The sequence below is a fragment of the Onychomys torridus genome, chromosome X (genome assembly GCF_903995425.1).
Source record: "Onychomys torridus chromosome X, mOncTor1.1, whole genome shotgun sequence".
Taxonomy (NCBI): Eukaryota; Metazoa; Chordata; class Mammalia; order Rodentia; family Cricetidae; genus Onychomys; species Onychomys torridus.
This window is the reverse complement of record NC_050466.1, coordinates 124,800,009-124,826,854: the sequence shown is the minus strand read 5'-3', so window position 1 is coordinate 124,826,854 and position 26,846 is coordinate 124,800,009. Positions and strand designations below refer to the sequence as shown.

Sequence of the window (26,846 nt, the reverse complement as noted above, 5' to 3'; positions counted from 1 at the left end):
TTGTTTGTTTGTTTGTTTGTTTTCTGGAGCTGAGGACCAAACCCAGGGCCTTGTGCTTCCTAGGCAAGTGCTCTACCACTGAGCTAAATCCCCAACCCCCAAAATATATTTTATAACCAAGAAAAAGAGAAGCTAAATTAATAAATGCAGTAATTAACAAAAGAATCCTTATAAACTGGGCCTGGTTGGACAGGCCTCTAATCTCAGCTATCCAGGAAGCTAAGGCAGGAGGATTGCAAGTTCAGGACCTTGTAAGGACTACATACAGTACAAGTTCAAGGGAAGCCTGACCAACTTAGTGCAACCCTGTGTCGAAACATACAAAACAGAGCTGGGGACAGAGCTCCAAGAAGCTTACTTGTGTCAATGTATGAGGCTAGCCCCTGAAAACCCTCTGATAAAAACCATGCAAGGCAGACATCATTACAGAGGTTTGAAGAAATGCAGAAATTGTCCAAGTTCAAAACAACTAACAAGAGACAGAGCCAAAATTTTAATTCATGAGCATCTGATTCTAGTACCTAGCAGAATTAAGCAACAAGCAGGCATGTTGGCACATAGCTATAATCCTGGCATGAAGACTGCCATAGCTGCCTAGTGAGACTCCATTTTTAAAAAACAATCTACTCTTCGAACCCTTGAAGTATACCACTTACATGATCAGCAGAAAAACCATACAAATATACTCGATTTTGCTAAACATCACAGGTGTACAGTTCCAAATTTATTTTTTTTATACTGCTTCATACGTAACCCAGACTGCATAATCCAAAGCTAACCTTGGATTTCTGATCTCCCATCTCTACTTCCTAATTGTTGAGGTTACAGGCACCAGCTATGATGCCGGTTGTATGTGGTGGTAGGGATCAAACCCAGAGCTCCATGCATCCTACGTAAGCACTTTACCACTTCCAGACAACTCCCGCCCTCTGGAAATTAGTGTTTTGTCATTTTTGCTTTTCCCCTTTCTTCCTACCCCACCCCCATGGCAACTCAGTCCAGAACTTTGCTGTTTCCTCTAAAGAAGAGGCCTCATTAAGGAAGCTGTCTCACTATGGGGGGGGGGGGGGAGAAGATGTTGCAGCTCTCTCCAGAGCAGGAAGGAAGATGGGGCCCACAGAACAACCACCCTGAGCACCTAACCATTGGGAAGTGGGAGGTATGCTAACACGTGGAGATTTAACTGCTAGCTGTGTCCCAAGGCCCTTTCTGGGTCAAAAGTTTCTGAAGACTTCTGGATCTGCTTTAACTAGAACAAGTTTTCCCAAGAAACAGCTTGTCCCTAGACTAGGCAGTCTCTCTGAGCCGAGTGCTAGGAAGAGCAGAAACGGGCCAGCAGGCACACTGGGGTACGGGGAGTGGAGTTGAGGAGAGGGAGAGCACCCTGAGTAGTCTTTTTCTTTAAAAGGGATTCTGGAGATCTTTAGGGTAACAGCAGTTAATTATTAAGCTCATAGGTTGAAGTCAAGACACGATTATGGAAATACAAGAAACAAAATAAAGAAAGGGTGAGGGCTGGAAAGAGCAGACAGAAGAAAAAAAAACCATAAATGCCTGACCTAATTCAAGGTTAGAAAGGAAATCAGAACTGGTGAGGTAGTGCACGCCTGTCACCCTAGCACTCAGGCTGAGGCAAGATGGTCACTGCAAGTTTAAGGCCAGCCAGGGCTATCCAGTGAGGCCCTGCCTCTAATATATTAAACTATAAAAACCAATGAGAAATGGAAATGAGACGTTAAAATAGTTTCCAAAGAAAGCAGGCAAATGGGAAAAGCACGTGTGGGTGCCAGATTGTTTCTCTCAAGGCACCAAGGTTACTAAGGGCTGCAAGACTTCCACAGAGGCAGTCACTCTCTGCCACTCAACTGCCAGACCTTAGCGGTCTCTGCCACTGTGTACACGAGGTGCAGGAAAACACACAATAACTGGAAGTGAATGGGAAAATAAACAGTTTGTGTCTTCTAATGGGGCTCCTTTTGACAGGAGTCTGAGTCATTCCTGCATAACTTTATCCAATAGAGGAGCCAATAACGCACATCCTGCGCATGCCTGGCCAAGGTGATCTTGCAATGCCTTTCTCATCTCTTACTCATCTTTCTGTGAATCTTTAATGGTTCCCTCATTACTGACTATATCAAGTTCAAGTCCCACCTCAAGGTATTCTCTGCCTCTACTCATTTGGGGCCATCTCCCTTTTCTCCCATCATAGACCCACTGCAATCATTTTCTATTTTGAACCAAACCAATGTTTTCTTTTCTCGAGTCATATTCCCAGCACTTGGGAGGTACAGGAGTGATGTTCAGAAGTTTACGGTCATCCTTGACTACACGGTGAGTTCAAGGTGAGCATAGGGTATGAGACTTTGTTGCAAAAAGAAATTCAATTCCACTGGACATAAAAAAGTAAAAACAATAAATGCTCTATATAATCTCACACTGTCCAATATAACAGCTACAAGCTACCTGTGGCTATTCTCAAAGTGTCATCAACGAAATAAAATGAAGAAAAAAATCAGAACGTCGGTTGCAGTAACCACATATGGAACAGCCACATGCAACTAGCAGCTACCGTACAGCATAAAACAGACAAAACCCTGCCACCTCAGGATGTGGTGCACGCCTTTAATCCCGACAGAGACAGGAGATCTCTTTGAGTTCAGACGCCACCCTGAGACCTTGTCTTTAAAAATTGAATAAATAAATCAGAAACTTCTGGAACAGTTCTATACATGTGACTGAACAGTAGTCTCAGGTATACTAAAAATTATTTTTTACATTGCTTGTTAAACTTGATAATCCAGATTTCACAGAGAAAGAGTAACCAGAATCTAGAAGTCAACTCACCTTACTTAAGTCATCAGCCAAGTTCCTATCTTATCAGTGATCCCAAAGAATTCTGTAAAGGTTGCAAGGCGTAGCAAGATGGTATATATAAAAAAAGGAACAAGCAACAAGACCTTCGAAACCTTTCAATAAAGCGCTAAGAAACCAACTACTCCGTCCATTGCATACTATGCCCTCTGCTAAACTCTGGGGGGTCCATACAAAGCAAACAATGGCCTAGACTCTGGCCCCCTGCTCTGGGAATGTCAGTACACAGACAGAAACAAAACGGGGCAGAAAGAGATACGTGCCCAGAGAGGCACACTGTGCTACAGAGTTCAGAAGCCGAGCGATCATATCGAGTAGGAGGAAGTAAGCTAGGCTGCACTGACTGAAACTGAGATCGAAGGAGCCAGAGGAATGGGAGTGTACAAAGACAGGAGCAAAAGGAGAATCAAATCAAGTTAGGTCCAATGTGCCTTGAGGGAAGGGCACACCCAAGAAACCAAGAAAAGTAGCGGGGGGGTGGGGGGGTGGCGGCACACGCCTTTAATCCCAGCACTCAGAAGGCAGAGGCAGGCGGATCTCTGTAAGTTTGAAGCCAGCCTGGGCTACAGAGTGAGTTCCAGGACAGGCACCAAAACTACAAAGAGAAACCCTGTCTCGAAAAACTGAAAAAAAAAGAAAAAAAAAACACTATGAAAACTAATAATTATCTGAAAACCTTTCAATACTCATCCTAATTATCCAAGAAGTATGCATTATTTTAGATTCCATTTTAAGAGTTTGTTTTACTGAAACTAGCTGGTGTTGACAAGGAGAAGGTGGCCTAGGCTCAGTCTCATTACTGTGGAAATGTTAATGACCATTACTTTGGTTAACACAACATTGAACAGCAGCTCAACATTCACATCCTCTGACTCAGTAATTCTGCTTCAAGACCTAAGAAGTCATCTGAAACACAAAGATTTAGACAGAAATAACTTTTCTGTAAGAGTCTTTATAACTACAAAGAATAAGAGGAAATTATCGGGTACATAGTGATCTAGTTATACGATGGAATATTATGCAACCAGTATGAATTGACTGTCATAAATTTTCAATATATACAATGTTTGTGATAATAGCAAAAGTGGGGCCCAAGTTGGTAAGATACAGTACAGTTACAACAATGTAAAATAATATATACATAGGAGGGATAGAAAAATGTTCAGATCTCAATGGTGAGATCATGATTGCTTATGATTTTGTATGCAGGACCTGGAAAAGCATGTTCTGTAATCAAATCTAGCTCGCTGACTGATTAGATATACTGTGTAGTTGGAGCCCAGCCACAGATACATTTACACATTATGACTGCTTCTGAGCTTCAGTAACGGTGTTGAGTAGTTGTGACCTGGCCCACAAATCTGTGTAATGTTCATTACTAATTTGCCCACTACAGGAAAAAGTTGCAAGTCTCCCTGTTTTCCAAATTCTCTCTAATAATGAATGTGTTAGTATTTTTCAAAAAGGTATATTTCCAATTTGTGACAGCCTTTATGGAACAGGGTCACAATTTCAGATAAACACCTGAGCACAGCAGAAGTTTCTGAAGAAGTTGGGGCATGATAGGACATGATCCCAGCCAATAAAACACTAAACCTGTCATGTAGGAAGACAGAATTTAAATGGTGTAGCTGTCAAAGTCAACAGCTCTGATCCAGGGCCACTCCTCATTTATAGGAGGTTAGCCTAAGGTTGGGCATGTTACTTACTGTCTTCAAGTTTCCTCCTTTGGAATGACCTCTGTGATACAGCCTCCTCCCTGTAGCAAGGACCAATGGAACTTCCCCTCCAAAGAAAGGGAAAGGCTATGTGAATTTGTGCACTCTGACTGGAGAGGCAGTTTAAAGTTTAGGGTAATGTTCCAGGCTTCCTGAAGTTAAGTTGTCCATTTCTAAGCTTTTCCCTGTCTCCTACTTTACAACCTAGAAGTACAATGGGAAAATAGGGAGCTGACATGGGGTAAAGTGAGGCAGGAGACAGAAAGGAGAGAACAAAAATGTATTCCAAATTCCTGGCTCAAGAGCCCTCAAAGAGCTGTAAGATGTAGCCACCCTCAGAACCCCATCTAAAGACTCTGAGACCTGCCCCCAGCAAAGGAGCTCAGTCTCAACAGCTAAGTTTCACTTTTAGGAAACAGGAAGTGTTATCTCTATAGGCCAAACCCCCATATTCACAGGCGTCCTTTCTCCTAGATCTGCCAGGCCTTCAACCTCCTGCCTCAAGGCCGCTTCCCCAGATGCACACGAGCAGCTGACTCCAATCACTGTTTATTCTTCCTCTCGGCCAGGAACACAGCAAAGGAGAGAACTGAGCTGAAGTACAGTTTTCCTTACAATAAACACACTACCATTCTCTCTCTCTCTCTCTCTCTCTCTCTCTCTCTCTTTCTACACACACACACGTGTGCGATTAATCACTGGAAAATTGAGAAACAGCATTTTCTGTACTTCAACAAATTAATGCCGTGGATTTCATTTGGGGCATCTTAAAAAGTGAAACCATTTGCATGTAACTCTGCTCCCTTTTTTCATTTAATTGTACTTATATTACTTTACTGAAAAGAGGAAAGCTACAGAATACACCATGATGCTCCATGATTTAACAGATCATACTTAACATTGTATATTTTAACACAGACCCGTACCAACAATCGTTCTCATGAGCTTTCTGAACCATTTAGCTGCACTGCTCTCCTTCTAAATCAAATACAAGTAATTTGTTGTCATAGCAATGCTTCTTCTTACTCCCAAATAGTTCAATACATGCTTTGTTTCAGCAGGCAACTATCTGTCTACCCAAAATTGGTCATTATCTTCCATCTTCTTGACAAATGTCTTATTAAATTTAGCTGCCTGGCTTTTACAATCATCAGGAGACTATTTCTATGCCACTTCCTGGCACCTGTACAGGAAAGGGGCTTCCAGGACCTCTCAGGGACTGCCTGCAAGCATATCACAGCAAAGTCACTGGGTGACAACCATCCTTGGTGTTATTATCCAGCTTGTACAGTTTATAGAGCACTGTCGCTTGCTTTACTGTATTCGAGGCAGGGCGGAGATGCTCCCCATAATGCTTCTGCTACACCCCATACCACCATCAGTTTCTTATCTACATGCATCACTAGAGGAAGTGACTGACCATTGTTGGGTCCCTTCCTTCCTGAGGCTGAGTTCTGATCTTCTGTCCTTTTGATGTGGTATATAGTAAGGTAACGAGGGAAATTAAACAAATCAGCTACTGGAATTACAGCAAGAGCAGAGCCATGGAAAATCATTTTGTCAGCGCCCTGTGCAGTGGTCCAGTGACAGTATCAGAGATCCTGGGCCAGTCAGTGCAGTGTTACTGGTAATCTTGGATGTGTGGTGCCTCACAAAAGTGATCTAACTTGAACCGTATCACTTGGCCACCATCCCACCAACACAAAAACAGTTGGATCAAAGTGTATGCGCCTACAACCTTATTCTCTGTCTTAAAGATTATCCATTGATTTAAAAGATATATATATATATGCATGGGGCTAGAGAGATGCTCAGTGGTTAAGAGCATTGCTGCTGCTCTTCCAGTATACGTGGGTCCAGTTCCCAGCACCCACGTGTGGGTATCACAATCATCTGTAACTCCAGTTCTAGGGAACCTGATGCCCTCTGCTGGCCTCCAAGGGCACTAGGCACATACCTGGTGCACAGACATAGATGACATAAAACACCCACCCATGTTAAATAAATACATATTAAAAATGCATATGCATGACTAATGTTGTTTTGAACTGCTGTTCCTTCAAGCTCTGATCTTTATGTCGTGCAGCCATGGTTTGTAGTATCTGCAACCTCCTCATCTCACACTACACTTTCATGAGAAATGTAAAGTGACCTTCACCCAGGCCTTTTCAGAGAAAATGGAGGAAAATAGATCTCCGGAGCAACTTTTATCCATCTTTTATTTTTACTTATGATTTTGTCTCTGTAAACAAAACTAAATAAAGGTTTACTTCATAAAAACCAAGAGACTGAAAGGGGAGGATCGTTGTGCTGACATGAAATGACACTGGCTCACCTGCTCCCGCTTCTCGAAAATTCTCTGCATGGAAAGGAAGATGACAAGCGAGAGCTTATTTGGGAAATGCAATCAGAACTAGGAGCTGCCCTAACAGAGCCTGAAAATAAGATTTCACAGCACCACGTAGGCTCAAGAGCTGAAGCTGAAAACTTCCATTCCCGCCCGGATGTGCCCAAATGCAATTTGCCTCTCAGTAGGACTTCCCACTTCACATAGTCCAATTCCATTCAAACATCTAATGAAAAGAGACAGTCGTTGCGATCATTTCTGTCGCTTAGTCCTTGTGAACACTTGTCTTCTACAGATTGCAGATGCTGCTTCTTTCTCAGCAGAGTGAGCAGAAGAGATTATTTAGAACACCAATGTAACTATTATCTCAATTTTCCCACACTTCACACCTGCCACATAATTAGAGCCCCAAACCTAAAAGGAAGAGGGAAAGTCACAAGATTTGGGTCAAGTCTCAAAGAAACCGCAAGAAGCCTATGGGTCAGAAGCCTGTCTCACCCACCAATATCATTAAGGCCAATGAAGAAAAAAAGCTGTGGCCCCCAACTCCACACCCAAACCCAGAAGTGTGGAGTTTGAATGGTGTCTGAATGCTGGTAAAAGCCTAGGACATGTGGAGGATGTGCGGTGCTTGATTTTGTCTGGCAGTACCAAATTTAAAAATTTACTGAAATTCTTTAGCTGAAAATGTGCAATTTTGACTTTAAACGTGTTTCTTCCCTAGGGCTCAAAATCCAATTTACCCAGCCCACCTAGAAGGATGCTTTTGTTATCAACATGCCAGCCTTATTGATCTTCTACAGACCAAGTTGCTGTAAGACGCCTGTAAGAAAAATGTGATGAATGGATATGACAAAAAACCATAAATAATAACGTAGTGCATCTAATATTATAGTCTTAAGATACATCTAGTAAAAGTTGACTAAAAGAAGAAATGGATAAATCTACCCTTGTGACAGTAAACCTTAACAGCTTTTCCATAAAAGTCTAATAAAAATCAAGTAAGATCTCTTATTCCCATGCAAACTCCTGGGAGATTTAGAAAAGGAAGAAACACTTACCCCACCCATTACATGAGCTAGTAACATACTCTTAGTACCAAAACCTGAGAGAAAAAGATGACAAAAGAACACTGGAGTCTGATTCACTCGGGAACACAGCTATCAAGCCACCATAGCCAGGAATAATAGAGAAGATAATACGTCATACTCAAGGGGACTTGATTCCAGGACTGCAAAGTCCCTTTAACATTACACAGTCAATCAACGTAATCCACTACTTTTTAAAGACTAAAAACAACAGTGCTAGTCGACTCAGATTTTAAAAAGTCTGTAAGATCCAACATCCATTCATGATTCTTTCTTTTAATCTTAGTAAAGCCAAGAACAAAAGGACCTACTATAATCTAATGTGTATCAATGAACAAAGCTACAGCAACACCACTCAGAGTGGCATAATACTCAAAGCATATCCTTTAAGATAAGGGTATAAACTGCTGCTACTTCTACCAAACATTGTACCAGAACAATAGGACAACAAAGGGAAATATTAAGGCGGATGGAGAGATGACTCAATGGTTAGGAGCACTTGCTGCTCTTGCAGAGGATGAAAGTTCAGTTCCCAGGACCCACATAATAGCTTACAAGTACCTGTAACCCCAGCTCAAGGGGGGGTCCAACAGGTATGCACATGGTGCACATACATGTATGCAGGCAAGATACTCATATGCATAAATTAAAATAAATAAACCTAAAAAAATACGAAACAGGCTAGGCAGTGGTGGCGCACACCTTTATTCCCAGCATTCAGGAGGCAGAGGCAGGCAGATCTCTGTGAGTTCGAGGCCAGCCTGGGCTACAGAGTAAGTTCCAGGACAGGCTCCAAAGCTACACAGAGAAACCCTGTCTCGAAACAACAACAACAACAACAAAATAGGAAACAGAAAAATACAAACCAGCTGCCAATGAAGCCACAGGTGTCTCATTTGTCAATTATGATTACCAACACAGATAACTCAAAAGAATCCCCCAAGTAAATTAATTATCATTAACTTAAAAGTACTTAGCAGGGTCTAGCTAGAATCATGAACAAAAATCAATCATATTCGTAGGCATCAGCAGCTAACAAAATTATACGCCAGTTAAAAAGGGCAAAGGAAATAAGTCTGGTTATGCCCCTAGGCTCTGCGTCCAGATCATCTGTTTTCTAATTCAAGTTCTAACCCATTAGTTACATGACTCTGGACAAGCTAATTCTCTTTAAGAACTATTATGAGTAGTAAATGAGTTAAGAGTACTTAGAAGAGTGCCTAGCACAAAGCAAGAGGTAACTAAATGGAGCTTATGATGACTGTGAAGAAGTGGCTAACAGGCCTACTACCTAGAGCTCTATTGGACTCCAAAACATCTCCTGGGATGAGAGTCAGCGAGCTACCTATCACAGGAGCCAGTGAAACTTGCCCATGTTTTCCCAAAGGGTGGACACTTAGCTCCCACACTCAGCATACAGCTCATTACGCACACACTCTGCTGTCTACAGAGTAATCAGCAGAAGAACACACCCTCTCTCTGGAGGTTCCTGCCCTAATCTTACCAGCTCTTTAACCGGCAGTAAAAGTCAACAACTTCAAGCTTCCTGGGAAGATGAAATCCAGACTTCCTAGTAGATACCCTTCATTATCCAAAGGAAAGGTGTATCTCAGCCCCCATTCAGACAAAAACCAAGAGCTGTTTGTGGGTTATTAGAAGAAAAATGATGTTACTAACTATAAGCAGGGGCTGTGATATATTTTTAATACTTCCTACACATCACATAGTATCCTCGGGGCTTTAGGAATATTAACTCTTGGGTGGGATAGACTCAAGCTATTAAGAATGTGTGATGACCCAAATTTCATTCCTTGCACCCATGTCAGGAGGCTCACAACCACCTGTTCCTCTAGCTCCAGGGGATCCAATGCCCTCTTCTGGACTCCACAGGTACCTGCACTTACACGTGCATACCCACTCACAGACAGACAGACAGACAGACAGACAGACAGACAGACAGACACACACACACACACACACACACACTAAAAAAATCTCTGGGGTTGGGGATTTAGCTCAGTAGTAGAGTGCTTGCCTAGCAAGTGCAAGGCCCTGGGTTCGATCCCAAGCTCAAAAAAAAAATCTCTGAAAGAAAAAGAAACACTGACTGAATTCTCCAATAATTAGACGAAGTATATAGGCTTGCAATATGTGCCAAGAAGTACTTCATTTGAACCCACCTCTTTGGGCTTCCATGCCTGGTCCTCAGGTCGGGGGATGCTGTTCCTTCTCCTGATAACACCGAAATTATTTGGCCTTATAAAAAGAGCCTGAATGCTGTGAGATTTTGATTGCACTGTGTAAAGATATGCCAGTGTAATTGTTTTAATAAAAGCTAAACAGCCAATAGCTAGGCAGGAGGTATAGGAGAGACTTCCAGACAGAGCTCTGGGAAGAAGAAAGGGGGAGTCACCAGCCTGACACAGAGAAAGGAGGACATGCAGGAGAAGAGGGAAAAGCCACAAGCCACGTGGCAACACGAAGATTAATAGAAATGGGTTAATTTAAGTTATAAGACCTAGTTAGAAAGAAGCCTAAGCTATAGACTGAGATTTCATAATTATTAATAAGTCACTGCATCATTATTTGGGAGCTGGTGGGACAGAGAACGTCTGAAGATGTGCATGAGGCAGCAAAGGAGAGCTGACACCTCTTTTTAGAACATCATAACAAAGTGATAGAGATTACATGTCCACACAGTTGGGCTTGCCTGGCGGACCACCTAACTATTTCCAGTTCAGAATAGCCATCTCCGGGTCAGACATCTCGCGGGACCAGGACTCTGTGGCTTTATGTGGTTGCGTAAAGCGCGTGAGCAGCCATGTAATCTACACGCATGCATGGAGTACCCACAGGAGTTCCTGTACGCATGCGCGGCCCAACCTTTAAAAAGCTGGTGCCATCTTGCATGAGTCTCTCAGTCTCTCTCTGTCTCTCTCACCTCACGTGTGTTTCACACAGGCCTGTCACCTCTATCCTCTTTAATAAAACTCTTCTGTGGTCTTGTCGTGTTCGGGACGTGTTCCTAGCGCCAAATAAGTACTAACACAAAGGACTGATTTAAGAAGTGTCAGCCCGCTGGGCGGTGGTGGCTCACACCTGTAATCCCAGCACTCGGGAGGCAGAGGCAGGCGGATCTGTGAGTTCGAGGTCAGCCTGGTTTACCAAGCGAAATCCAGGAAAGGCGCAAAGCGACACAGAGAAACCCTGTCTTGAAAAACAAAACAAAGATAGAGAGAAATGGTTGCCTAGGGAGGGCTGTCATTTTCTTCAGTGATATAACCACCAAGACTTGCCCATGCTCCAGTAAATAAGCTCTCACCGACATTTGAGCAAGGAGCTCTAATTAAACTTAGTGGGTCACACACAGAAAGCCATAACAGTAGGCGAGGGACATATTGGGAAGAAGTGGGTTTTAGAAGGAGAGAGACAGGGATGGCCAAGGAGAATGAAAGGTGAAAAAACTTTCATTATATACATATACAAAACTGTTAAAACCAAACACACACAAACACACACACACACACAAAGAAAGAAATTCCAGTCCCTCTCTCCCTCCCCCAAACCATAAGGAAGCCTGGAGGCATAAAGCACAAAATGGAATTCTCATTAAACTTTTAATAGGGGACATTAGGTTCACTCATCCTTCCAATGGGGCAGAGTATCATATAACCTCAAAGGGTGATGGTGTGACAGACCAGTCATGACCCTGCTACTCCCAAGTGCTGTGGCCTTGGGCAAGTAGCTTCCTCTCTGAGACATAAAGCAAAGGTCATGAACTCCAGGAACTCAGCTCCCTCCTACCTCTCAGATTTTCTGGACAAGAACTCAGTACGAATCTGCCACGTAAAACTGCGGTAATCTGACTACAAATGAGTCTTGACAATAAATTCCCTGGGGGCAGAAGTATGTACCGTGCTTTCTCCCACTTCCCATGCTAGGCCTAGAGTAATTGCTTAATAACTGTTAAATGATGTAGATTCACCACACAGTACTTAGCATCTAAGGAGCTTTTTGCATGCCAAACAGGTCTCCTCAAACGTCTCTCCCACCAGACTTTTTAAATATGGCAGATTTTACCACCCCTGGGCTTTTAATACAAAGAAGCATCGCACAAGACAACACAGTTCCTTGTCATGTTACGTGACAGTGATTGAACACCAGTTCTGCTCTTTTACCCAGGATGATGCAGATCTGGGCCTGAGTGCTGCTACCCCACCCACCCTACAAGCTCTATGATTCAGGGTGAGTCAGTTAATGCAGCTCATTGTGAGGCCCCACAAAAGGCAAGGATTATTATGGATGAACTCCTGAATTTGACATCATAGGCCTGACCCCACTCTAGACAGGAGCAGAGCTCACTAGCATGCAAGGAGACGAACCATTTATGCTAAAAGTGGAGCTCAACAGCTTTGGGAATGCAAAGGAGGAAACACCTGTGTTGAGATATTATTTGACACACAGACACAAGTCTCAGTTTAGGGCTGTGAATATTTAACCCAGTCTCTACAGTAGGGATGGTTTCCTAATCCTGTCTGCTGACTGGAATCACGTGAGGAACTTTAAAAGATGCCTATATCCAGGCCTCAGCCCAGATGTTTAAGAACAGGGTAGAAAGCCAGACATGGTGGCACACACTTCAAATCCCAGCACTTTTTGGGCACAGATCTCTGTGAATTTGAAGCCAGAGGGCTCTAGATGGTGAGTTCCAGGATAGCCAGGGCTACATAGAGACCATGTCTCAGGAAGAAAGAAAGGAAGGAATGGACAGAAGGAGGGATGGAAGGAGGGAGGGAGGGAAAGAGAAGAGAGGAGAGGAGAGGAGAGGAGAGGAGAGGAGAGGAGAGGAGAGGAGAGGAGAAGAGAAGAGAAGAGAAGAGAAGAGAAGAGAAGAGAAGAGAAGAGAAGAGAAGAGAAGAGAAGAGAAGAGAAGAGAAGAGAAGAGAAAAAGAGTAGGAGCCGGGCAGTGGTGGTGCACACCTTTAATCCCAGCACTCGGGAGGCAGAGGCAGGTGGATTTCTGAGTTCAAGGTCAGCCTGGTCTACAGAGCAAGTTCGAGGACAGGTTCCAAAGCTATAGAGAAACCCTGTCTCAAAAACAAAAAACAAACAAACAAAAAAGCTAAACAAAAAAGTGAGTGGGGTAGAGGAGCAGGCATACATTTGTTCTCTATTCAGCTCAGCCTCAGTTGACTGAGAGGGACACCAGATATTGACAATCTTGTCTTCCACCTCCTTTTCAGTTTCTAGACCCCAAATTGTCAGGTCCAGCAGGTGGTGAGGTCTAGAAGAAGCACCAGCATCCCAGTTCAGTCCCTCAGCATGGAGCAGCAGTGCAATTACCTGAAAATTTGACCATGACGGTTCTCCTTGCCTTCTTTTCCTGCCAGAGTTTGAGATAGAATTTGTCCATGCCAGGCAAGTAAGTACTCCCCCACTGAGCTGCACTCCCAGGCCTGGGGGACCTAGCTTACTCAGCAAAGGCCATTAGCTCCTCCAGCCTATACTGCACTGTTACATATGTCAGACATTTAACTGTCCCCAGAGTCTTCACTTTCTGGAAGCATCTGTCCTCCTAAAATGGGTATTTCATGTATCCTTTCTCAACTTCTCTACCCTGTTTCAGGCTGACATTTTCACACAGTGGTGAGTGCTCCAGGATCCCTGTATACCTCAGAGCATCAAGTCAGTCAGTCTGTCTGTGTGGGGGTGGGGTGGGAGAGTGTCTGTCTGTCTGTCTGTCTGACACATACACACCAACCATGTTTACTTTTAAATTCTGTCTTAATCAGCCCCTGCTTGCCAGTAGAGATTTATCTACTCTTCTATTAATCCCCTCTCCTCTTGGCTCAACTTCCTGACACTGCTTGGTTTGGGCAGTAATCTCTCCACTACCAACACCCCTGGCACCACCCAGGCAGCAAGGGGCACAGCCTCTCATACCCAGGATGTTTTCTCAGTTGCCAAATCTTTTCTCCAGTGAATATTTTGTGATAACCATTCCCTCAAGCTACCATCCACCTCCTCTCTCTACTCCTGTTTATTTATTTATTTATTTGGTTGATTGTTTATTGGGAGCTGAGGACCGAACCCAGGGCCTTGTACTTGCTAGGCAAGTGCTCTATCACTGAGCTAAATCCCCAACCCCCTATTCATTTATTTTTAGACCTTAGAGATAGAACTCAAAATGGCTTCATGCATGCGAAACGTGTTTCACCACTCCAGCATTCTTCGCTCCTTTAAACCCTTGGCATGTGCAACTTTTGCTCTAATTATTTTGTTTTGCCAGGTAAGTGTTCTACCACTGAGCTTCACCCCTAAGCCTTAATATTTTTCCTAATTACTGTTAAAAATCTGTGCTTACAGCAAATTCACACAATATAGGATGGTGGTAACAGTTTAGTGCATCCCTTTCCCCAACCACTCAGGAACAAGCACTCTTTGGTATATGTTCTTCCAGACTTTTTAGAGAGTGCTCATTTAAAAAAAAAGCACCTACAAAGGGTTTTTCTATCATACATATTGTTCTGCTATTGTTTTAATAATGTACAGTAACAGCTTTCAAAGGGGTTACAGAAGCCTCCTTTTAAAGCCACACACTATTCATTGACCTGATTTACCATTCGCCTACTGACAGATTCATTCCCAGTGCTCTCTGTTTACCAACTGCCATAAAGAGCTACACATACAAGGTCTCCACACATCAACATTTGTCTGGTAAATATTTAGAGGTGGGTGGAGTGGCTGGCAACAGGGGACAAGCCTTTCCTTGAGCCCTCTGGGCCTCCAGTCTCAGCAATGCTTGGCAGAGGACCAGCCCCTTTCCTGAAAGGCCTGCCACTCTTGGGTATCTATCACCCCACTTCCCTGGGTGTCTTTCCACTTCCAATATGGCTGCTGCTTTGCTGAATCATCTTTCTGTCCCCAAAAGGAAACATTCCCTAGAATATTCTTCCACTTTCATTTGAGCTTAAAGGATGTCCCTTGTCTTTTCTTCCTTTATATTCTCGAGGCAAATGCCTCCTTAACTGACATTTCTAGTCCTAACCACACTTCAGTTGCCTAGGGAATATTCGAGCCTCAAAGGTCTAAATGTCTCAAACATCTGAAATTCAGACAAACCACAAAATGTACTCGTGACCTTTGTCTCTAAGCCAGTCTCCTCATCTGAAAAGCCAAGGGACTGAACAAAACTCAATTAACTAAAATACAAGTTTAAAAAGAACCAGGAAGGAGCCAGGGATACAGCATGAGTGACAGTACTTGGTGGAATTACAAAACCCTCAGCATCCCACAAACTGAGTATGGAGGCACATGGCTATAATCCCAGAATGCCTGCAGGAAGATCAAAAGTTCAAGGCCAGCCTTAGCTACATACAGTGCGAGGGAGGCCTGTCTGGAGATGTAGGAAGAAAGGGAGGGAGGGAGGGAAAGAGAGAAGGAGGGAGGGTTGCCTAGGGCACACCAGAATTTAGGACACAGCAAAACTGATTTGAAAGAACCAGACCTCACATTTAAGGAACACAAACTCTCAGGAAGGGGCAAGGCATAAACAATTACATCATATAAGGCAGAATAACATGCTAAACAGACGCGAGTCATTAAATCGGGCTTGGAAGCCTGGCGACAGCTTCATGGAGCCTGTCTGGACCAGGCCTTGAGTGAGTAGCATTTCAACAGAAAGAAAAGAGTATACCTGGTTGAAGGTGCAGCATGAACAAAGTGTAAACTCAGAGAGGCATGGAAGGCCACAGTGAACGTGCCTCAATCAAAAGCAACAGAAAGCAAACTTGGAAGAGCTGGGAACTAAATCACAGTAGATCCTCAGTTTTAATGTATGGAGCTCAAGCATTGATTCCCTAGAGGATTTATGTATCCACCAACCCTGTCTGTGTGCCATCGCTGACTGATTTGATAAGTGGCTGACTAGAAAATTACTCTAAAAACATTTTGAACCTGAACAGATACTCCCTGGGAAACATGCCTATGGCTGATTAGCATCCTCAGCCAAGAACACCATAAAAAAAAAGTATATGCACCTCTTTGTCTGCCATCCCCACAAGACAACTGGGAGCAGCTGATGGTTTTTCAAGAATCTATCATTCTGGGAGTAGCAAGAGCAGGAAAGATACTTGAAGCAGGGGCTATCTATCCATCAGGAGAGTGCTGTAATAGACACCAGATATAGATGATGATTGTGATGAAGATAAAGAAAAATTAGATGAACGAGGCCAGAGGAATAAGAAAAGGAAGAGATGGACTGAAGAGAAAATGAAAAGGACTGAAGGAAAAAGAGGAGTCAGAGGGTATATAAATGCTGGAGCTTTCAGGCAACGCTGAGACCGCTTCTGCCTTCCCAGCATCTCAAATCAAGTGGCTGGCAGAGTTAGAAAGAAAAGCATGGACTGTTATGATAGTCTTCCCAGAACGTGCCTTAGCTCTTGCCATCACGGTGCATCTAGTGACTCAGGATAAGCAATTGCCACATTTGCCACCCCGCTCATCACATTGTTCTGTAAGTTAACTAAAAGTTTGTTTGTTTGTTTAAAGGATCATTCCTCTGGCATTTTACTTACAAGACCGTGCAAGGGACAGGGAGGAGAGGGGGGGGGGGGGGGGGGGGGCTGGAGAGATGGTTCAGAGGTTAAGAGCACTGGTTGCTCTTCCAGAAGTCCTGAGTTCAATTCCCAGCACCTACAATGATGGTTCACAACCATCTGTAGTGAGATCTAATGCTCTCTTCTATATAAATTAAAAAAAAAAAAAAAAACAAAAACGAAAAAAGTCCTTCCTTATGGGGTTGGGTGATTTATCTCAGTGGTAAAGCACTTGTCTAGCAAGCGCAAGGCCCTGGGTTTGGTCCTCAGCTACGGAAAAGAAAAAAAAAAAAAAAGAAGACCGTGCACACACCTTCTTTCACTTGATTCCCATGCCTACCCTTTGGACAAAGAACGGCATCCATCCATCCCTTCCAGACACCAGCCTGGCTCATACCTCTTGCTTTGCATGACCATTCTGAACACTTCACAAGCAGTCATTTTATTCTTGTAAGAACCTCCCGAGATGGGCCAGCAGTTAAAAGCACTGGTTGTTCTTCCTAGCAACCACATGATAGACAGCTCATAACTGACTGTAACTCTAGTCCCAAGGGACCCAATGTCCTCTTTTGGTCTCCTTGGGCATATTTAAGGTGCACAGATGCACATACAGGCAAAACACCTATATAGATAAAAATACATTTAAAAGTTCTGCTGGGCAGTGGCAGCGAACACCTTTAATCCCACAAATAGGCAGATCTCTGAGTTCGAGGCTAGTCTGGTCTACAGAGTGAATTCCAGGACAACCAGGGATACACAGAGAAACCCTGTCTGAAAAAAAAATCAAAAAAACAAAAAGAAAAAAATAACCTCATGAAAGAGATATTGGTATAATTACCATTCCATAGCTAAGAAAATTACCGAAGCACTTCAGGTATATTCACCTGGCAACAAACAGGAGAAAAAGATGAGCTTGGGAAACCTAAAGAAAAAAGGAAACAAAAATAAACCAGGCCCAGAAATGTCAACACTTAGCCAAACTAGAAAGCAGCAGTGCTGGGATTCGAAGCCAGCTAGTCTGGCTCTGAGGCCTGTATATTTAACTAGCCACCATATGTCTTATTCTATAAGAAGACTGAAGCACAGACAGGCTACTTGACAATCCCAAACAACTTGGAGTTGTCAAGCAGTTAGTAACAAAGCTAAAACCAGGACCTAGGTCTACCTAGTACTTAACACGATACTCCGTATTACTGTGCATTGTTCAAGTCCACTGGGCTAGCAGATTATCTTTGACCACTGTTTGCTTATGCCTGACAAAGCTGCTAACTTCCAATCTGGGTCTCAGATGCCAGGCTCTTTCATGGAGGAAGCAAAGGCCTCTTTCTAGCCACAGCTGCATGTGTAATGAGTGTAAGCAAACAGCATCTGGAGTCAGGCCATGCTTGCTCTACACACAGGCTCGTGTGCTCACACAGCTCCCCGCACCACCTGCCCATGATAGGCAGCAAGACCAGGGACCCTGAGAAGTGAAGGCAAGGGGGGAAATGGCATAACGGCAAAGGAGCCACTATACCAAACAGTTACCCAGGTGGACTGCAGCCAAAGGATCGTCATTTGGGGAACTGCCATGGATAGCAATGTTCAAAATTCACAAGATTTCTGGGGCTGGGGATGGAGCTTAGGGGTGAGGTGCTAGCATGTACAAGGTCCTGAATTCAATCTCACATGCCATTTAGCTGTACAACTTTGCCACAGGTAGACATGCGAATCCACGCTACATCTGCTGAGTCCTTAGGTTCTTTTGTCCCCAAAGAAGAGATTGGACAGAGATAGGTGAATGATGACAGAATGAAAGGTTTGATTAAGAGAGAATGCACTTCCAAAAGAAGGGAGCAGACTGATTGGTTGATACATAAAATGGTGTGATCGTCAGGAAGTATAGGCGGGGCCAGAAGAAAAAGAGAATTCTGGGAAAAGGAAGGCTGGGGAGATGCCAGCCCACCGTCCAGGGAGCAGCATGTAATGGTACACAGGCAAAGCCCCGGAAAACGTGGCAACATACAAGTTAACAGAAATGGGCTGAGTTTAAGTGTAAGAGCTAGTCAGTAGTAAGCCTGAGCTAATGGCCGAGCAGACAAAAGTGCCTGCTTCTCCAAGTCAACAGAAGGGCAAACGAACCGGAAGACAGTGACAATGTTAGATGAATCCAAAGTGATCTTTGTGGATGGCTGCAAATCATTTAGTACATGGGCATCAGACTTAGCAGCAGAGTTAATGAGTGTTCAAAAATGGTACAGGTTCGTTTGGTGCATAGTAATAATACACGTGTAATCCTGAACCTCAGAAATGGAGACAGAAGGGTCCTGAGTCAATGGACGACCTGGACTACATAAAAAGACAAAGACCTTGTCTAAAACACAGAGTCACGAGTGTTATTATTACTGTCAACTTTTCCAGGAGTGTGGAAGATAATGAAAAATTACTGCGAGCTCCTCCTCTGAAATCTCACACTTCTTTGCCCATCAGACCCTGGTCCTGGTTTATAGCAGTTCAAAGGTCTGCAGAAGACTCAAAAGGCAAGAAGCATTTCTGGACGACAGTCATGTCACCTATAATCCCAGAGTTAGGAGCCAGCTATGCTTAAAGTACATGACAAGAAGACTCGGATCGCATTGACAAGGGATGACCTGAAGAATGTGGAGGCACTAGACAGCTGGTCAGACAACCATCAGACTAGGAGGTCATTGAGGCTGGTCCCTCCCACTCATGCCCCGCTCTTTTCTCTAATAACACAGCAATTTGCAGAAAGGGAAACATCACAATTACTCCACCTTAAGATTTACAAAGCCGCAGGCAATGGTGGCACACGCCTTTAATCCCAGCCCTCAGGAGGCAGAGGCAGGGGGATCTCTGTGAGTTCGAGGCCAGCCTGGGTTACAGAGCTAGTTTCAGGACAAGTAGACTGTTACAGAGAAACCCTGTCCTGAAAAAAAAAAATACAAAAAAAAAAGCCTTACAAAAGGAAGGTAGAGGCTGCAGACTTTGTTGAGGCCCTTTAAAGGAAAGCTAACCTCCTTCTAACAATTCTCCTTCAAGTACATGATTTTGACTTGAAAGAATGGGATCTGAGCTCTACCTCTGACTCTGGGTGGAAACAATGTTCTAAATTGCACAAAAGGTCACAATATCAGAAAACCTGCTATTACCACCCTCCCCGCCCTCAATCATTAATACACTTGTGCCTGCCACTGTGCCAGGAGACTACCTTCAGGAAAGCTGAAAACATGCTAAGGAGACGGAGGGACTAATCACCCTCTTTCACTAAGACAATGTACTTACACTTCCCAGAGTCCTTTGCCTCAGTGCACTTGCTGCTAAGCCTGCCTTGCTTTTCTAATCTCTAACTCAAAAAGTATAACTTTTTCTTGCCCTCCTTTTTATTACTCCTTTGGATAACAGTTATAATCCTAAGCCAATATAAAAAAAAAACTTAATAAATCCTATGCCAGGCTTCAGTGGCTCACCCCTTCAGTCCCAAACTAAGGAAGCAGAGGCAGGCAGATCTCCGAGTCTGAGGCCAGCCTGGTCTACAGAGTGAGTTCCAGGATAGCCAATGCTACGCTACACAGTGAGAACGTGTCTCGAAAAACAAAAAGGAAATAAAAATAAGTTCTACACATGCTTGCCCTGACACCAAGTATTTTCATTCTTTCTCTGATGATCCCCCTCCCTGACCATGTAGCTACTTGCAAACGTAGATCTAGCTCAAAAACAAAAACAAAGAACAAAAACAAAAACAAAAAAACAAAAACAAAAACCATGGCTTTTCTTCCTCTTCCCATCTCCCTCCTCTAGGCAGCTGCCAGGGTGTACAACTTGGCTGGACTGTTGTTTTCTCTAAAACTCCATTAAAATATTCTTTATGCTTCTTCTGAGTCAGTTTTTAAGTTCTATTATCAACGAAACTGAAGAACCGGAAAAAGGGACCAGTTCGAGCAGGATGGAGAACTTAATCCTAGGTTACAGCGAGGTGCCTGTGGAAAAGGAGGAGTTCAAAAATAATAACAGGTGTGGGCCACGATGTACTTGGCAAATTGTTTTCCAGGGCAGACCCAAAGCAGGGAGTAAGAAATTTGGGAAGCTGATCGCAGTTTCCACATGCGTCCATCTGAGCAAACAGTGCTGTGGAACGTGGCCAAACAAGAACCGGCTGCTCAGGAGACCCAGGGACACAGCGGCCTTCACATTCTTTGCAAATCCAACTCAGCCTCGGCCAATAATTGGTCATCCCTAACCTTGACCCAAGACAACACTTCCTCCTAAGGGGCCTTTCCAGGGTGGACAGCCACAGTGCTGGAGGTCAATCTCTTTTCTTCACTTACTGGCCAAAAATAAAATAAAAAATAAAAATTCCACAAGCAAGCAAAGACACTTGCCCTTGGCTGGTGCTAGCTCACAAGGCTGTTCTTTTAAGAGCTGGCTAGGGCAGTTACTCGGAGTGGAGACCCACAGGTAAAATGAGTCACTTTCCTCTGGGTGCCCATATTGCTCATGGCTGGGAATGAGAAATGCCCGGGGGAGAAGCAGCAGCTGGCAGCCCAGGGGGCCCAGTGTGAAAATGTTCAAGATAATGAGGCACTTGTGCACATGAGCCTCAGCAACATTCCTGCAGGGTACAGAGAAAAAAGTGCAGTGAACAGAATGTGCGCACGCGTGCGTGCGCACACATGCACACATACACACACACACACACACACACACACACACACACACACACACACACACACATGCACGCACGCACACATGCACGCACATGCGCGCCTGAAGCTCCAATAAAGGAAACCCTTAACAAATGCAAACGGATAAGGAGGAAGTACTAAAGTGAACTGGATCCTTTACTGCAGTCCTTCTTAGGTCTTAGAATGGTGAGTTTGGAAAAGCTCATTTCTAATGTCTGCCCTTCCTTGGGTTGCAGTTTGCTATAGACACGTGCTTCCCAACAGCTCTCCCAGGGAACCAGGACTATCGCAGGAAAACACCTTAGCCTCCTCAGTCCTCAACTAAAGAACTGCCTATTTACCCACCAATGCTTGTGAATATACCCACAGATCTTCCAAGGTGGGGGTGTAAAGTCACACGACACAGTAGTAAGGCCTAGAAACCACATTTAACCTGGGTCTCCCTCCTGTGACTGGTGGCTTAGACTCCAGAGCACAGTCTGTTTTAAAACAGTGGTAGCTCTTGAAAGGAGAGGTTTACTAAATACTAGGACTGTAGAAGGCACTGGGATTTGCTGGTGGTGCTGTAGCTTTGTTTTGGTCTATTTGCTGATACTGTAAGTAAATGCGTCAGGAAACTGATCCCCTAACAGCAACCTTCTGCCACACTGTGCTTCCCTTTTAGCTAAGATACCGACTGGTCTGCTTTAAAGGGTGCTCCTCTGGGCCTGGGTAGGTATATAGCTCAGAGGTAGAATACTCATCCAGTATGCACAAGGCCTTGGGTTCTATCCCCGATCTCGGCAACAAAACAAAAAGTAAAAAAATAAACCTGCCTTTCTCTAAGCCCTGTGAGTGGTTCATTCTCCACAATTACCTCAAGCAAAAGACATTAAGAAAAATGTAAAAATGAAACCCATTCACCTCTCTCTATCCACCCCACCCACAGAAAACCACACCCTTCATACTTGTGCTCATCACTGGTTTCCTAGACTACCAACATCAAGATAGCTTGCATCATGGAGTCAGCCCACTAATACAGAGCAGGAATAAGTAAGCCAAGAGGTCCCTAGAAAGCCACCAGAGCCACCTCCTTCCCCCATTCTTCCAAAGGACTGGTTAACCTAAGGTACCCTTCATAATGTCCACAGCCATTACCACCCAGATGCTAGCTTCATGAAAACCAGTATTTCTGCCCACTGCATGCCTGACACAAAGATTGCAGGGATGCTTTGGTTAACAAAAATTCTAAATCCAGTATCAAACCCTCCCATCAGGCACCCAAGGTCGAAACAGCAAGTCATAATGCTAACCGTAAAGGAACCTCTCATTTTAGTAGTGACTGTTGTTACCTTCATCATCACTATCACAGCTAAAAGACGGTGAATGCACATTATGTGCATACAATTTACTACAGTGACTTATTAATGGTTTCTCAATCTTCACACAACCCCTGTATATTTACATGTGACCATTTCATTTTACAAATACGGAAACACGGGGTTGGGGATGTAGCTCAGTGGTAAGAGTGCTTGCCTGGCAAGCACAAGGCCTTGGGTTCTGTCCTCAGCTCTGAAAAACAAAAATATGGAAACACAGGCTAAGCTCCCCAGGGTTGCTTAGCTAAAAGGATTTGAACTCAAGACTGTAATGCCTCAGCCCAGAGACCCACCATCTACCACTCCTGCCTTGAAATATACAGTACTACAGTGACTGCCAGTAAAAACTAACGTCCTTTGCTTTGCTCGATTCTTGACTGAAATGATTTCGTTGAATTCACAACAAGCCTGCTTGGTAAGTGCTGTTAGTACTCCTGTTACAGATGAGTGAGGCTGACAGAGCACTTAAACAGCATGCCTAAGGTCACATGGTGATGGACTCCAAGCCAAACCTCGGCAACAGAACTCAAAAGCTCTCTCCACTAGGCCCAACTTACATTAGACAAGGAGATATTTCTATTGCCCTACTTAGTCAGGAACCCTGCTGTGTCCCAGTCCTGATGTGCCGAGTCTCAGCAACTTAATGGCAGTGAGGAAACCTCTCTAGTCCTTCTGTGTACATGCCAGCAATTTGGGTCTGGTTACTCTAGGAAAAGAGGATCCATCTCCTTTTAGAGGTGTCACCTAGCTCCCATTTCCTTCAACCGGATTTCTGAAGATAACACCTCACCACAGTCCTCTGCTAATTCTGTGCCCAGAACATCTAATAAATGTTTACTCAGAGCTCCCAGAGCCACAGTTAAGGGCCTTAATGTGCAATCTGGCTCCGTGCCTTATTTAATCAGCACCTGAATGAAATGTCTCTTTGCTAGCAACAGCCAGAGCACAGTCAGCTAGAGTTTTTCTGCAAACACAGCTGGTGAACTGGCACAGGCCATTCCACTCACAGGCCAAATATACCCCAAGGTGACAGCACTGCTGATGTGTGATGGAGATGGGGAAATGGAAGGCACTGAGCTGGAATGATGGACGCATGCTTCCTTTCTCTCCAGATGATCTCATTCTCCTTCTACACACCTGAGCACTGTTCCTGCCCAACGCACCCCCAGCTGCCCACATCCTTTGGAACCAACCAATACAGAAGAACAAGACTGCACCTGGGTGGAAAGGTATTAATAGCTGCAATATTGTCTGGAAAAGGGGGCAGAAAAAAGCACCAGCCCTGGGCAAGGATTATGGGAAAAGCCAGCTGCTTAAAAACACTAGGCCAGGCCAGGAGATGATTGGTGCAAACCTTTAATTTAGTCCCAGCACTCGGGAGGCAGAGCCAGGCCTATGAGTTCGAGGCCAGCCTGGTCTACAGAGTGAGATCAAGGACAGGCACCAAACTACAGAGAAACCATGTCTCAAAACAACAAAACAAAACAAAAAACCAAAACCAAACAAACAAAAACACTAGACCAGGGTAAGGTAAGGTAACTAGAAATTTTTGTCATTATTTTTCTTTGAAAACAGGGCTTATTGATTTGATTTGGTTTTTTTTTTTGGGGGGGGGGGTTGAGACAGGGTCTCTTATGTAGCTCTGTCTATACTGAAACTTATTATGTAGACCAGGCTAGCTTTGAACTGTCTCTGCCTCCCAAGTGCTGGGATTAAAAGTGTGTGCCACCATGCCTGGCTGGTTTATTTATTTATTTTTCTTTCTTTCTTCCTTCCTTCCTTTCTTTAGTTCATTTGCTTTGGTGTGTGTGTGTGTGTGTGTGTGTGTGTGTGTGTGTGTGTGTGTATTTTCAAAACAGGGTTTCTCTGTGTAGCCCTAGCTGTCCTGGAACTCACTCTGTAGACTAGGTTAGCCTTGAACTCACAGAGATCTGCCTGCCTCAGCCTCCCGAGTGCTGGGATTAAAGGTGTGTGCCACCACTCCTGGTGAGGTCCATGGATTTTTGAACTCAAATAGTCATTACAAAAAGGGTTTTTTTTTTCTTTTAAACAAATTCACACAAAGAACTAATAGAAAATGACAGCAGCGACTAGTAAGAGGAGTACTAACCATATGCATTGTGTATGTGTGTGTGTGTGTGTGTGTGTGTGTGTGTGTGTGTGTGTGTGTGTAGCGGCTCTGTTTACACTAACATTAGAAAGCAGGAAAAATCCAAAGCCCAAAGGCTAAAATAAACACATAAAGACAAAGGGTTTCTGGCTCCACCCCTTTTAAAAAACTATGCATAAAAGGCCATCTTCCTTCTTTATACTCACAGTCCTTTGAATCCAGTCTCAGTCCTCTGTCTAAAGAAACTCAACTTCCAGTCCAACACAAAAGGAGAATGTCTAAAATAAACAATGCAACAGTTTTCTTTAAAATTAATTAAATTTTTTTTGAGATACTGTCACACTACATAGTCCTGGCTAGCCTGGAACTCACTATATGGACCAGGCTGGCCCCCAAATCACATTGATCTGCTTGCCTCTTCCTCCCCAGTGCTGGGATTAAAGATGTGTGCCACCATACCCAGCCTGGCTTTTTGACCTAAGTTCTATCTTCAGGACCAACATGGAAGGAGGAGTGAACCAACTCCCAAAGTTGCCACCCATGCACATGCCATGCATGCACATGGCGCGCACACACACACACACACACACACACACACACACACACACACACACACACAAGTGCATAATAAAATAAAATATCCAAAAATTCAAAGTTACAAAGAATGTTGAAGGATAATATATTAAAACTGGAAAAACAGTTGTTTTAAAACTCATTCTTTCCCAGATAGCCAGTGAAGTTGTCCACATGCCATTCTTACTTCATTGTGAACCTTTAAAATGGAGGTCGTTTCTTCCCAGTTCCCCAGGCATGTCACATTCCCTAATGAAACGGACATTTTTATTACATCTCTTTACTTAGTGCCATCAGAAGACCACTTTGCAGGGGCAGGTCCTCTTCTTCCATTACGAGTCCCAGAGATTGAATCCAAGTCAACAGGCTTAGCAGCAAGTGCCTTTACCTGCTGAGCCATCTTGCCAGTCCTGAAACAGGCATTTTACATTGTAAAAGGCCTCGTGTTAGAGCCGTGAACTACTCTGGAAGGAGCCAACTTGAATGGAGTTGTCAGGTAGAAAGACAGAGCAATGGGAAAGAAAGAACATGAAAAGGAGAGGTAGGAAGGCAGCAACAAGTCTTGAAAAAAAGATAAGCAGGGAGGAGGAGGGAGAGGGAGGGCAAGAAAAAGAGAGGGAGGGGAAGAGGGAGGGATGGGTGGAGGAGGAGAGGGAGGAGGGAAGACCTCATGTTGAATTCTGCTGAGGAGTCAGCTCATTCAGGAGGGCAACCATGACATGAACAACTAAATAATCCCCAGGTTGTACATGAGCGCATGCTATCTTTTCTCATCTCTGCCAACTTACCTCAATGTTCTGGGCATCTGTCCTTGACGGTATGGGTCTTCCTTGGGACAGGGCAGAGAACACGATTCTCTGTATTGCACATCCCCTAATGAAACTTCATGAACATCTGTGACTTTTATCAATGGCCCAGAAATGACAAAGCATTCTTAAAGCTTCACTTGCCTTGGCGAGGAAGAAACAGGAAATGTGGCCCTGATAAGATGCAAGGTTACAGTTGAGACACTGTCATATGAAGGAGGCAGCAGCAGTATGTCTAGAATTTTTGGCTTTTGTTTTAGCAGGGATCAGGTTCAATTTTAGCTTGAACATGAACACCCTCAGCCCTTCACACATTCATTCATTCATTCTTTCTTTTTGAAAGACAGGATCTCTCTCTATGTAGCCCTGGCTGGCCTGGAACTCATTATGTAGACCAAGATAACCTAAAACTCACAGAGATCAGCCTGCCTATGCCTCCTCAATGCTGGGACTAAAGGCCTATGCTCCCATGGCTGACCCATACATTGTGCCTTATGTCCAGAATTCTCTTCTTTTCTCTCTTTGCCAGGCCTCATTCTAGGTACTCAGACAGAGAAGACTACCAAGGGCCCCTGTTCTCATGAAGTTAACATGCCTCCTGCATGTGCCAGCTCAAAGCAAATGTCATCTCAAGGGGGAAAAAAAACTTCCTTAAATGCACTGTAGAAAATGCCTTCCCGTTCTGTGTTTCATTCG

General features: G+C 44.0%; 1 protein-coding gene across 8 annotated transcripts in view; it reads right to left on the bottom strand.

The window, feature by feature from the left end:
- Tmem164 (transmembrane protein 164) overlaps positions 1-26,846 on the bottom strand; it is a 278,095-nt gene that overhangs the window by 241,060 nt on the left and 10,189 nt on the right. The window contains exons 1-2 of one of the 8 annotated variants that reach the window (XM_036174090.1): positions 25,532-25,637; positions 24,978-25,049 (exon numbers count right to left, since the gene is read on the bottom strand). The exons of 6 other annotated variants lie outside the window; for them this stretch is intronic. The gene's annotated coding sequence lies outside the window, so the exon portion shown is untranslated. Of the gene's footprint in view, positions 1-24,977; positions 25,050-25,531; positions 25,638-26,846 lie in introns of those variants that run through there. One more of the 8 variants, XM_036174089.1, reaches the window with a different exon arrangement.